The sequence below is a fragment of the Pongo abelii genome, chromosome 5, assembly GCF_028885655.2.
Source record: "Pongo abelii isolate AG06213 chromosome 5, NHGRI_mPonAbe1-v2.0_pri, whole genome shotgun sequence".
Lineage (NCBI taxonomy): Eukaryota > Metazoa > Chordata > Mammalia > Primates > Hominidae > Pongo > Pongo abelii.
The window spans coordinates 128,765,713-128,780,221 of record NC_071990.2 but is presented as its reverse complement, the minus strand read 5'-3'; the positions used below and the strand labels follow the sequence as shown (position 1 = coordinate 128,780,221).

Genomic DNA, 14,509 nt, shown 5'->3' with positions numbered 1-14,509 from the left:
TTCTTTTTCTTCATATTTTGTGTATCTATTACAGTGTTTTGCTTTGGAGTTATCATGAGACTTACACAAAAGATCATAGTTATAAGTCTATTTTAAGCTCGAACAATTTAACTTTTACTGCATACAAAAGTCTACACTTTAACTTCTCCTACATCTTATGCTATTGGTGTCACAATTTACAACTTTTATATATTGTGTTTCCATGAACAAATTATTATAATTACTTTTCTTTTAATTTTACACTAGGGTTAAAAGTGACTTATGCATCACTGTTATAGAATTAGAGTATTCTGAATTTAACTATGTTCTTACTTTTACACTGAGTTTTATACTTTCCTGTGTTTTCATATTGTTTTTTAGTGCCCTTTCAACCTGAAGAACGCCCTTTAGCATTTCATGTAAGGCAGGTCTAGGGGTAAGAACACCTTTTGTTATATCTGGGAAACTCCCTATTTGTCCTTCATTTCTGAAGGACAGCCTTGCCAGGTATAGTCGTCCTCATTGGCAGTTTATTTCTTTCAGCACCTTGCAGGCCATTCTCTCTTGGCCTTCGAGGTCTCTGCTGAGAAATCTGTTAATTGTCTTATAGAAGTTGCTCTTCTCTTGCAGCTTTTGCATTTCTTTGTCTTTGACTTTAGAAAATTTAATTGCAGTGTGTCTTGGTGAAGATCTCTTTGTATTTAATCTATTTAGGATTTTTTGGCTTTCATGGATCTGGTTGTTTAGTTCCCTCTTCAGATTTGGAAAGCTTTCTGTCATTGTGTTTTTCTGCCCCTTTCCCTTTCTCTGCCCCTTCTGGAGCTTCCATAATGCGTTAATTAGTTCACTTGATGGTGACCCTGAAGTCTTAGATATTCTTTACTCTTTTTTATTCTTTTTCTTTTCTTTTTTCTCCTCTTACTGGGCAATTTTAAATGATCTATTTTTAGGTTCATGGATACTTTCTTCTGCTTGATTTTGTTGTTGGAGCTCTCTGTGGAATTCTTCAGTTCAGTCATTGTGTTTTTTAGCTTTGGAATTTTCCTAGTTCTTTTTATGGTTTCTATCTCTTTGTCAAAGTTCTAATTTTGTTCGTTTACTGTTTTCCTAATATTATTTAGCTGCCTATTTCAGCTCTCTTGTAGGTCACTGAGCTTTTCTTTTCTTTTTTTTTCCTGAGAATCTCACTCTGTTGCCCAGGCTGGAGTGCAGTGGTGCAATCTCAGCTCACTGCAACCTCTGCCTTCCGGGTTCAAGCAATTCTCCTGCCTCAGCCTCCTAGGTAGCTGGGACTACAGGCATGTGCCACCATGCCTAATTTTTTTTTTTTTTTTTGTATTTTTAGTAGAAACAGGGTTTCACCGTGTTAGCCAGGCTGGTGTTGACCTCCTGACCTTGTGATACACCTGCCTCGGCCTCCCAAAATGCTGGGATTACAGGTGTGAGCCACCACGCCCGGCAGTCACTGAGCTTTTCTAAGAATTATTTAAAATTCTTTTTCAGGATGTTCATAGATCTTCATTTCTTTAGGGTTGTTTACTGGTGTTTGGTCCTTTGGTGGTATCATGTTTCCCTGATTATTCATCTTCCTTGCAATTATTGAAATGCAGGCACTCACTCCAGTCTTTATAGACTGGATTCAGCAGGGAATGCTGCTCACAGTCACCCTATCAAGACTCTGGGTAGGTCATCTGTGGGCTTTATGGGTGGCCTTGCTGCTGGTGCCCTCAGATAGACAGGGCTGGTGACCAGATAGGTAGGTGGGTGTGCTAGGCATCTAAGTCCACAGGGTCTGGCCTGGAGCCTGTGTTCACAGGACAGGGGCCTGCCTAGTACTGAGATGGGCCTGGTGCCTGGGTCCATGGGGACAAAAGTGGAACATCAGTCTAGCAGTCTAGTCTGGTGCTGGGGAAGACCTAAAGCCTGATTCTTCAGAGGCCATCATGGAGGCTGGGTTTATGGGTGGTAGCCTGTAGGCTAGGCCCTCTGGGGTAGTTCTGGTGCCAGGGTCTACGGGGGTAGACCTGGACCTTGGGTCTGTTGGAGCAGGCCTGGAACCTGGGTTCACTGGAACCTGGGGCTGTAGGGACCAGCAGTGAGTGGACCTAAAGCCTATATCCACTGGTGCCAACCTGGAGACTGGGGCTGTAGGGACCAACCTGGTGTTGGAGCCTGGTGGCTGAAACTGTGGGGACCAATATGGGGAATGGAGTGGGCATAGATCTAGGCGCCATGGAGATTAGCCTAGCATTGGGGTGATCTTGGAGTCTCAGTGAAATGGCTTAAGTTGCTCATTTTATAACAAATTAGAATTAAATACAGTACTTCTAATAATGACTTCTTCCAATCAGTCCAAACTGGGCTCCCACTTATTTCCTATCATACACATCTCCGTACCATAAAACTATCCTTCCTGCTCGGCGCGTTGGCACATTCTGTTTCTCCGACTAGAATATTCCCTGTACTTATTCAAATCATACCTATGACCACTGCAGAACTCCAGGAACATGACCATCCCATCTAAACCCCTGCGTTCAGAGACTTGACCAAACTCTAGCACAGCTTTAGCAGCATAAGGCCCTGTGCCCAGGACGACTGCCTCAGAAAGCTTAACTACGTGATGTAACCAGCACAAAACTGATGATAGGTCTTTGACATCCCTTTCTTAGAACATTTACTAAAGGGCTTGCAATTGTAAAGACTTATTTCTTTCCCCTTAGAAGTTCTCTCTCAAGGACCGGAGAGCCATTCCTTTGAAATGTAATCAAGAAGGATAAAATCCTCCGTAGGAGGATACAATCCTGCGGTAACTGTTAAAACGCGCGCGCACACACAGCTGGCCTAATCACATTTACACTAACAACTCTGTAGGTTCACTTTCTCTACTGAGCGCCCGCATATCCCCCTTCTCCTTTTAAAATGCCCCTTTAAAAATGCCCAGATGATCTCTGCACAAATCGAAATAGAGCTCAGCTCTTTCCTGTCAGTAGTTAACTGAATGTTTTCACCGCTTTAACGTCCAGCTGCGCTTATCTTTGACATCGACTACCTAAGGTCTACCTTTAGTTCCACGACTCTGACAAAATGATCTCAATATTGGTGTAAAATGACCTCCCCTTTCAAGGATCTTCCAAAGCACTTCCTGTCTGCGGCATACAAAATGTATTGGCACGGAATTTTAAGCTTGCTGAGCTTTATTAACACGTCACACCCACACGTTCAAGACACACACTGGATATTCGGATAAAAACAAACAAAAAAACTGGCTAAATACCCATTCACCTCAATAACTCGGATAAAATATCTAAAAAGGATCGACCTTCGGTACCTTTCTGTCCCATCCCCTCTCGCTATTTGCCTACACTGGCTTCCTCGCCTCCCCTTTTTCTCACGTTTATCGGAGCGAAAACAAGTACGGTTCGGCAGCCTCCTTTCCCAGCCCTAACCCTGTGCAGCAAAAGTGAAAATTCAAACCCAAGAATAGGAGACCGCCCACCCGGGCTCCCCCGTGACACGAGGGAGCGCGAAGCGGCGGGCGCCTCGCGGCAGGGGCGGGATTTCCGGGGTCACGGGAACCGGCAGGGGAACGGAATAAAGTTCCCGGAGAAAGGAAAGGGGAGCGTGGAATAGTAAAGGAGACGACGCGGAGAAGACGAAAGGACCTACAAGAACGGAGGACAGGCGCGCACGATGGTCCCGGGGGGAGCGGAAACAAAGGCACGCAAAGCGGAAGAGCGTGTGTAGGGGAGCGGAAAAGGAAGTAACCACCGCGGCCTGCGAGGGTAAGTGGTCGTAAGGGTTGGCCTTAGCGCTTCAGTTTAGTGTTGTCAGTGGGAGAATCCTAAAATGTCGCCGTGGAGTGGACTGTAGCGCTCGCTTCTCCAAACCTGTCCCAGACAGCGAGCCTCGCCGGCTCCGCGGCTTGTCCCTTGCAAGCGCCGCGCAGGCCTGCCCCCTGCTGGACGTGGAGACGCGGTGCCGAGCGCCACGGGCCGTCTGTGCGCCGGACGGGGAAAAACGGCGAGGGAGAGGAAGAGATGAATCCGTCTTCCCAGAGCGCGCCGCGAGGTCGCGAGATTACACTTTCAAAAGCATGAGGAGGCTTGCTTTCTACATGCTGATTTAATTTCGGAATACATTCGAGGCCCTGTGCTAAATTAGGTAATGTTCCCTGTGACCTCTATAATTGTCTTTTATGTATTAAATTGTCTTGCTTAACTAAAACTTTCTTATATCGTGCAGCCAACTTTTCAAGAACGAAATATGAGCAACTCCATTCTGGTAGAGGTTCTTTCATTGGAGAATTTTTGAGCTACAATAATCCTTTTAACGCTGCGCACACATACAGGGATTACAGGTGTGGGGGATTAAAACCACAGTTAAGTTATAGGTTGAAGGGGCTGTTAAGGACTTCAGGCAACATTAAATCAACACTCTGTTCTTTGCTCTGTTCCACATCTGGGCGCCTCCTGTATAGCAGTTGTTGCTCTAGGTACTAGAAGTATGCAGAGGAACTGGACAAGGGCAAGGAAAACAAAGGGCTCCTTCTTTCGAAGAGCTAGCATTCTCTTGGAAGAGACAAGCTTGTGGTGAGAAGTATATTTGTGAAATTTACGAGGGGAGGGAGCAGCGCAGTAATAGAACGGGTGATCCTTTCTTGATTTCTTATTGGGTTCTGGCCTGAAAGGCGACTGTATAATCAGCTGGGATTCCTGCAATGATTAACGTTCCAGGAAGGGAAGCCAGCCTGTGAAGAAGCATGGCGTTGAAACAGAGTGAGTTGTGAGAATAATAAACAGGGTAGTTGGAGAGTTAATTTGTGGCCAGATTCTTAAGCCCCTGTTTAGTCTTAAGAAAATTATCTTTAGGCACTGCAAATGCCCTCTTGCAGCTAAGACTAATGGGAAGAACTGGTTAAAAAACCAATTACAGCAAAGAGTGAGTGAGAGTGGTGATGAGAGATACAGATGTTGTGAGAGTAGACAATAAGGGGACTTTATGTAGTCCTATGTTAGAGGAGATGATTTGAAGTTACTCTGAGAAAGACAAAAATGTAACAGGTAGATCGCATATGCGAAAGCTTGACATGGCGAAAAAATCAAAAGGATTTCAGGAACTGAAAGTTGTGCATTTTGGCTGTGTGAGGGAGAGAGTTGTGGGTGGCATGTAATGAACCTTGAAAGGTAGTTTATGTTATGACAGCCTACAACCGAATCAGAACTTTTACAAACAGGCGATATACAGACAGTCTGAAATCAAATGCTTCTGATTTCCATTACGTGCTCTAGGCTAATTGTTTTCAAGTATGAGTTTGCATTAGTCTTCTGGATTTACTGATTACAATATAAGGTGAAACAGGTAAAGGCTTTTAGAGAACATCTCACTTATTTCCTGTGCACTAAAGGGGAACAGATCACCTTTGCAGAACTTCGAAAAAAATGGAAAGTGCGACCTTTGATCTCAGATGGGCTTTGTTTCCTCTTTTCAGTGGCTTGGTAGTGAGCTTGTTCAGCTTCACTGAATCTTCTTTATGGTGGGGCTGCAAGACATCCTGCATGGCAAGTTTTAAACATAAGTTTTACCCCGAAGAAAGCTTATAAAATTGTAAATGCTTCAGAACCTTTTCATCTTCCTGTGATTCTGGAAGAAATCCAAAATACCAATTGTTTAACTACATACTTCTACAGAACCTGAATCTTAAGCTTTGTTCACTTTATACTATTCGATACTATAGTAGGTTAATAATGACTAACACCTTGTCATCTCATCACTGAGCTTTTGTCTAAGATAGTCTCTGAATTTAGAACTGGGACGAAAGTGTACATAATAGGCTATTATATAATTTTTAGAATTGGATTTCTAAACTTGGGGTCAGTGAATCTAGCAGGCTTAAGCAGTGTTCTCAGGTTTTTCTGGCACAGACAAGGAATATAAGAGGAGTGAAAAGGAGAGACGTAGTGGGAGGGAATAGAATGAGAGAAGAGAGAAAATATGGAATTAATAGGGAGAGGATACATGAAGTATTATAAGATTTTCTTGGAAAAATTGGCATTTCAGTGATAGATCAAAGATGTCTAATGAGGCAAAATACTACTATTACATAAATATTTAATGTTTTAAAGATTTGAGGGTAAAAGGATATAGATCTGATGGCATTCATACTAATTGCTTTAGTGTTGATGTTGGAGAGAGGGATAATGTATCAAGACAGAACAGAGAGACCCTTTACAATGAGAGCAGAAGATATGTTGTTTACTGATTCTACTTTCCCACAAAATGCTAATGCTTTTATAAGTCCCTCCTCATTTTCTAGATTAACTCCTTGTTTCTTCCTCTAAACAGAGGATTATGGAAGACAGGCAAAAAACAAACAAAAAAAAACTTTTAAAGCAACCATCTAAGTCCTTATCAAGTTTCTTTAGCACTTTTATTCTAAAGTTATCAAGGTGGAAATTGGGGCCTCTGCCCCACATGGATCTGCTTCATTGAGTTTATCTTCATACCTGATTAACGGCATATTCTAGGCAACAGCAAGACCCTAGGCATACTATGTTTGGCTCTGAATATGTAGGCCTCCCAGGTTTATTAGCTGAACTGGTACATGACCTTGACAGCTTATTTTCCCTAGACTAGAAGAATTCCTAAGGAACCCTGAGCTCTAGGCTATTTGGCCTTCTTAGAATGGGACACTTCCCAAATTGAAGGCAGCCCTAGGTTGCACAGAGGAGAGAGGAGGGAGAAAGGGAGAGAGGGAGAAAGCAAGTTCCTTTCATCCTCAGTAAATAGAATGAAGAAGGGAAGGACACAGTGAGTCAAGTCTTATCTCAATACCTACTGGGTAAATTGCCTCTCATTCTGAGAAAGTTATAGAAAATGCATCAGGTTATCCTTAACTCACACCTGACAGTCTTGTGAGAAAATCTGTTCAAATAGTTAAAGTAGGAAGAATACTACTAACTAGACCCTTATATGATATGTATTATATGTAGACATGTAGAATGACTTTGTATTGTCTATTAACCTCATTTCTTAAAAAGTGTCAATATTTTTATTAGTGATCCAATAGAGATTATGTTGCATATAAACCCATTTTGTAAATATGAATAAAACCAGACAAGGAGCTCTTGCCCTCCCGTTCTGAAGAGGAGCAGAGATTCCTCAGCTAGGAGTGATGGAGAAGGTGTGGCTCTTTGGCAAGCTGACCAGAGGCCAGTGAAAGATTATTTATTTATTTGGCTGACTATGATACCCTCACTTGTAGCCACACCCCCTGGGTTTGCATTTTTTAAAAGCCCCAACAGTGAGAGTTCTTTTTTCTTTTTCTTTCTTTCTTTTTGTTTTTTTTTTTTTTTTTTGAGACAGAGTCTCTCACTCTGTCACCGTGGCTGGAGTGCAGTGGCGCGACCTCGGCTCACTGCAATTTCCGTTTCCTGGGTTCAAGCGATTCTCCTGCCTCAGCCTCCTGAGTAACTAGGATTAGAGGTGTGTGCCACTACACCTGGCTGATTTTTGTATTTTTAGTAGAGACGGGGTTTCGCCATGTTGGCCAGGCTGGTCTCGAACTCCTGACCTCAGGCAATCTGCCCACTTTGGTCTCCTAGAGTGCTGGGATTACAGGCATAAGCCACCGCGCCTGGCCTGAAATAGTTCTTTTTTTCTTATTTTGTAAATATAGATATTATCTTTAGTTTAGAAAATGATGACTAGGTACCATAATACCTATATAGTAATAACCACATTATGTGTCATTTAGTTCCACAAAAATTTAATGTAAAATTCTGCATTAAGAGCTGTGAGTAAGATGCAGTCCCTGTCCTGATCACCCCTAAAATGCTACAGCTTATCTCGTATGTACCTTTCTGTTATGTTTTCTGGTTGTGCATGATTTTTTAAGAAATATCGTTACCTTTAATAAGGACCTTTGCTTAGCTGCCAGACTTGTCAACAAAGAAATTTCAGATATCTGTAGGCTGTAATTATTGTTAGTGGCTACTGATGCAATATGTAAAGTAGAGTTCTTAAGAAACTAGTTTTGCAACTGGAAGTTTACGAGATTGGAAGAAATTCCTGGACAGGACATCTGTCAATATTTGGAATGATACTCTTCTATTTAAAAAGAAAAAGTTTCCTGAGAAGTAAATGTAGGACACATACATAAAGAGTAAAATGTATAAGATGAGTTTAAAGAACAACAACAAAAGAAATAACTGTGGATGCATTATCTAGGTTAAGAAATAGAACATAACCTGTATTTTGAAACTTAACTTTTTCAGTACTGGTTAGGTGACTCAACTGGTATTTTTCTTCATTCATCACATCTGTGTTTCTTTTCTTTCTGGCCAAATACAATGTAACATAAATTTCAACTCAGTGAACAAAAGTCATTTGTTATATAAGTAATATATAGCTGTGAAACACTAGTATTGCACTGTTTCATAACCATAAAAATTCTGGTTACACATATGTAGGATAATTCTGGTTTTATATATGTGTATATGAGTATATACATTTGATATTTACTTTACTCTCTAGCAGAGCTGGTATGTTGCTTGATTTTGGTTGTACTTCTGCTTAGAATTTTAAAAATTAGAAATACTGAAGGGCAATAAAGCATCATAATTCCATGCACTGATTTAATGTTATTGGATCCATTTGTACCTAAAGAAAATCCTTATACTACATGATAAAGGTTTACTGGTGGAAAAAAAAAGATATCCTTTTATGAAGTTAAGATTATACATTAAATTTAATGGAACTCTCTAGTAGAGCTCAATAAAAGGACATACTTTGCTCTATTTTCAATTAGATATTTGAGTTATTTTTGCTTTATGTGTGCATATTTTGTTTCTCTGACAAAACTGAAAACTTTTAAAGATGCTTTGTTTCTCTCTGAAGTAGCTAACAATGGGGTGATCACTAATGGGAATTCAATTAATAGCCATTGAATTGCTACAGAACTACCTCTTACCAAATGCTCTTAACATATGCATATGTGTCTATACACTTGGATCCCATTTCTTGGCCAGAAAAGTCTACATATAAATGTAAATTTAATGGTCCATATGCCGAGAAACATAACTGTTCTTATTTCTGAGAATGCAGCTAAATATCTACTTATCTACTTTAAATAATCCAATAAAGAATACCATCCTGTTTTAAAATATTTGTCTTAATTACTAATCCAGTTACTATGTTTTTAAAAATTTGCCTTTAAAAAAGTAAAGAAAGCTTCAGAATTCATTTTGAATGATATATTTTGGTATATTTTCCTATTTTTCTCACAGACTTTGACCACTGAACTTCGGTCTAAGGGTAGTGAAAGGGGAGGTGAAACAGAAAGAATAGTGGTTGAGTGTGGGAGGGTTATGATTATGAATGGAGATTATAAACATAAACTTAAATACATCCTGTCATGAGAATATAGGTGTTGTTGATGCAAACAGTCAAACTCTGTAAAATATTTTAAGAGATTTATTCTGAGCCAAATATGAGTGACCATGGCCTGTGACACAGCCCTCAGGTCCTGAGAATATGTGCCCAAGGTGGCTGGGGTACAACCTGGTTTTACATATTTTAGGAAAGCATGAAACATCAATCAAATACATTTAAGAAATACATTGGTTTGGTTCAGAAAGGAGGGACAACTTAAAGTGGGGGTGCTTCCAGGCTATAGGTAAATTTAAACTTTCTGGTTGACATTTGGTTGAGTTTGTCTAAAGACTTGGGATCCGTAGAAAGAAATGTTCAGGTTAAAGATAAAGGATTGTGGAGACCAAGTTTTTTTGTGCAGAGGAATCTCTCAGCTGACTTCAGAGAGAGCAGGTTGTAAAATGTTTCTTATCAGACCTAGAAGGGTGCTTGGCTCTTAGTTGATTATCTCCTGGATCTGGAAAGAAAGGAAGGAAAACAAAGGGGGAAGGGGAGGCTCTGTAGAATGTGGATTTTTCCCACAAGAAACTTTGCAGGGCAATTTCAGGGTATGGCAAGGAAATATATTTAGGTGTTAAATATTTTCTTCTTGTCTTACAATGTTATGCCAGAGTCAGATTGAAAAGTAAGTCACAATATATAGAGTCAAATAAAACCCATCTGATGAGAATTTATGGTTTGTGGCGCATGACTCCCCAGACCCCTTAGGTGGGAATTTGGGCAAGATTAAAAAATCAGAGCTTAGTCCTCAGTGTGGTTAACCAATTTGTTTCAAGCCCCATTGCTTGGCATTTCTCAATAAAGTCTGAAATTTTTAGTTTAAGTTTTGTCCACTAGCTAAGAGATTTTGAGGCAACTTGATATTTACATTTGAGTGATAACTTAGAAAGTGTCTAAAATCCTTGGTATTTTTTTCATAACCACTTCACCCTTTGTAATTGGTAACAACATTTTATTTGTAAAACTTTTCCCTGCTTCCATTTTCCATAGACCTGAAACTCAGCCAAAGAATTTGTCCTTGCCCAGGAAAGTTTTGCTTTCCAGTTAAAGAGATAGTTTATTTGACCAGAATAGCTCATTTTCTAATAATGGTAGATGACTAATGGTAATAATTTCAGAAATACTTTGTTTCCATAGACAGAACTTTTACATCCCTCTGGGAAAGCAGGGAAATAGGTCTTTGAACCAGACTGCAGTTTTGGGTAATGGAGCTATATAAGGGAAAGAGATAAGTTAAATATGGGGAATAATATTCAGTGAATGAAAATAATATTTGCAGGAACATTATTTCAAATGAATCATTTGTTTAAAATTAAATAATTTATTATTTAACTATATGGCAGTAATTTTTGGCATTTAAAAATTTTATTTAGTTTCACAATATCCTCTCATTCTTCTACATGCCCAGTAATTTTATGTAGTACTGATAAAGTACCTATTATTGCACTAAATTAGGTGGTGAGAACATCTGTGATATAAACTTTCATTCTGCCTTTATTGTGTCACTAAACATTTCCATATTCTAATTAGATTCTTTTATTTTGAAGTTTATTTAAAAAATCTTGCAGGGTCCCTTGAGTTAACTGAAAATATCCTGGAATGTTGCAAAATCATGTTTGATCATTGTTCCCTCTAGCTTTCTAGTTCTTCAGGAGGCCTTAGATACCTTAAAATCTGTTAATACCATAGAATCAGTTAATACTGTATCATTTTCTAATTTGACAGAACAGGTAATGGGATGGAAGGATGTCGCATAAGTTATACTATATGAGTTTTGGAAAAGGAGTATGGAATTGCCAATAGATGAAGACATTAAAGTATTGAAAATACTAAATATTTAGATATTTTGCAACTTGTAACATTTGACCACTTTCCTTATTAGTTGCTTATTAGTTTTTTATATCACATTGACCCAAACCTTATTAATCACAATTCATTAAGTAGGTCACTCAGTGCTTTCATTATTCTTTATTCGGTAACCATAGCTGCTGTCAACTGGTGACTTTTTTGGTGGGAAGGAGGTAGGATACAAAGAAAGACGATAACAGATTTGAAATTAAGGGAAAGAATAAAGTTATGACAGTTAAAAGCAGGTCCTATCAAAGATTTATGGTGGCAAGTTAGAACATCTTTTTTTTCTTGGAAAAATAACATCAAGTTTTTATTCTTAGATATCATTTTTTAAGATGACAAGCACCTCGCTACTTTTTTTGTCAAACTCTAAAATATAGTGCATTAGGTCACAATTTATCTGAGTTACACTTCAGTCTCCTTGAGGAGATTTAAGAAAGGTCTTGGTATCTTCAATATTGTAGTTATAAGCCACCTTAGTTAGTAAAGTTTTGAAATACTGTTCTCAAGTTTTTGAAATATATCTGTTTGAGGGGATTACATCCCACTGTGTGTTCAGGTAAGTATTCATTGGAAACACTTTGGTAAAAATGTCACTTGAAGGCCACGTGACTTAAAGTGGAAACCGGATATTGTATTGTAACCTTTATGAGGCATGTTCTCTGTCAGTTTCTGATAACATTTTATGACTCACATATTAGACACATTTTTATAGCTATAAAACAAGTTTGTGGCATTCCTTTTGGCTGCCTGATGAGTTATTTTTTTTACTTGCCTACATTCTCCCTCATTAACTATTAAGTAAGTACCTTTTATGTATTAAGTACTGTAGCCACTAGTGACACGAAGTATGTACCTCAGAATACTCTCAGGAAGCGTCCTTCCAACTGAGAAAAACAAATGAAAAATTGAAATGATTTGAGGAATGTGTTAAAATGGAACATTATTGCAGTATACTGAGCTGGGATAAATAAAGGGAGTGATTATCTTTACTTAGGGAATCACTTTTAGGTGGAAATATAGAAATTCAGTTTTTAAAAATGATTGGGGATTTACCAGGTTAATGAGGGAGGAAAGAACAATATAGGGGAGAAACAATAATATAAAATAGCATGGTAAATTTGTGGGACTCTGGTTATTTGGTGTTCTGTATTGATTGTGTAGAGATATCAGAAGAAGAGATTCAGGATTTAGGTAAGAATTTAAAAAGAGCTTTGGACTTGATCCTTTTGGTAGACAGCTACTGAGAAACCTTAAATTTGAAATGTCCTGATTGGATTATAATTATATCCACATTACTCTAAAGAATAGTATGCAACTAATTGACGACTGTTATATTAATCCAGATTATATGTAATGAAGTTTGAACTATATTAGTAATAGAAGAGGGAAAGATAAGAAGGAAGAAACCATTTTGGAGGTCCGTTGCATACCAGAGATGGTGGTAGAGAAGGAGACTGGGTTGATGTAGAGGTTTTCTGGCATAGATTACAGGGTTGATGACACAATGAATAGTTAAGGGAAAGAATTAAGAAGGAGTAATGGGTTTTACGTGAAGTATGAGTTCAGGATTAGATATTGATTTTGAGAAGCCTATGATAAATCTAGAAATGAGGGGTAAGGGATTGCATTTCTGTTAGGCAATACTAAGGAGTACAGGCATAAGGTCTGAATTAGAGATAGAAATGTGAGATTCATGTCTTGTAGGTTTTAGGAAAGTTGTGAGCAGAAGAATAAAAGATCTCTAACAAATTAATACAAAGGCAAATAAATAGAAATAATGGGCAAAAAGCTTGCACAGGAACTTCACAAAAGATGATATGCAAATGACCAATAAGCATAAGAAAATGGGATTTATCTTCGTTAGACATTATAGAAACACAAAATGAAACCACAGTAAGATACCATCCACTAGAATGCCTAAAATGGAAAAAACAACAAGTGATACTTGTGGAGCAACTGGAGCTTTCACTGCCTGTGGAAATATACATTTGTACAGCCATTTTAAAAAACTCTGACAGTATATTCTAAGGTTGAACAAATGCATACATCATAACTGGTGGTATACTGGTAAACTGTGTGTGTGTGTGTGTGTGTGTGTGTCAGAGAAAGAGAGCATGATTGATATGTCATGTAGTCCCACCATGGTCAGTTTCAAGCTACCGATAGTTTAAAGAACCAACTTGCAAAATAAATGTTTAATCATCAGTGTAGACTGGACCGCAGCACACCAACCCAACAATTTCATTCCTAGATACATACCCATCAGAAATGGGTACGTATTGATCAAAAGACACATGCTAAAATGTTCATAACTACTCTATAGTCATGCCAAAAGCTAGAAATAATCCAAATGTCTATTAAGATTAGAATAGATAAATTGTGGTATATTTATTATAATATGTGAAAGGAAAATAGATCTCAGGACCCCAAAATCACTAAGCCAAGGGAAAAGTCAAGCTGGGAAGCACATCAGGCAAACCTAACTCCTATATTATTCCTAAATAAGATGGTTGAAAAGATAAAAGAGATACATACCTCCTTCACAGTTTGTCCACAAGGAAATTCCTTGTGATTCTTAAGATCTTTACCCTAAAACTAACTTCTGTTGAATTTCACTCTGACATTTAAACCGATAGCTTATGTTCATAGGTGCTGGACAGAAAGCCATCCCTCTGGGCTGGGCGTGGTGGCTCACACCTGTAATCCCAGCACTTTGGGAAGCCAAGGTGGGCGGATCACTTGAGGCCAGGAACTCGAGATCAGCCTGTCCAAAATGGCGAAACTGTGTCTCTACTTAAAATAGAAAAATTAGCTTGGCATGTTGGCAGATACCTATAGTCCCAGCTACTCGGGAGGCTTAGGCACGAGAATCACTTCAACCTGGGAGGCTGAGGTTTCAGTGAGTGGAGATGGTGCCACTGCATTACAGCCTGGGCAACAAAGGAGAGACTGTCTCAAACACCCCTCCCCTGCCCCCAAAAAGCAAGTCATCCCTCTGCTAACTTCAGTCAAATGCACATCTGATTACTTCCTCTGCCCTATTGTTTATGTAAAAATGCAGATTCACTGAGCCAGACTAAATTGTGTATTCAGTAGAAGGCTGATGAGGTACTCAAAAGAATGCAACCTTTTGTCTATTATCTACCTATGACCTGGAAGAACTCCCCTACATCCGCCTCCTGCCTCCCCACCACCCTCCCCCACAGAAGTTTAGAGTTGTCCTGCCTTACCTCAGTCAGACCAGTGT

At 39.1% G+C, this 14,509-nt stretch overlaps 1 protein-coding gene across 3 annotated transcripts in view; it reads left to right on the top strand.

The window, feature by feature from the left end:
• The first annotated feature begins 25 nt into the window (after nucleotides 1-25).
• ECHDC1 (ethylmalonyl-CoA decarboxylase 1) overlaps nucleotides 26-14,509 on the top strand; it is a 58,876-nt gene continuing 44,392 nt past the window's right edge. The window contains exon 1 of one of the 3 annotated variants that reach the window (XM_009242221.4): nucleotides 26-3,761. The gene's annotated coding sequence lies outside the window, so the exon portion shown is untranslated. 3 annotated transcript variants of the gene reach the window in all.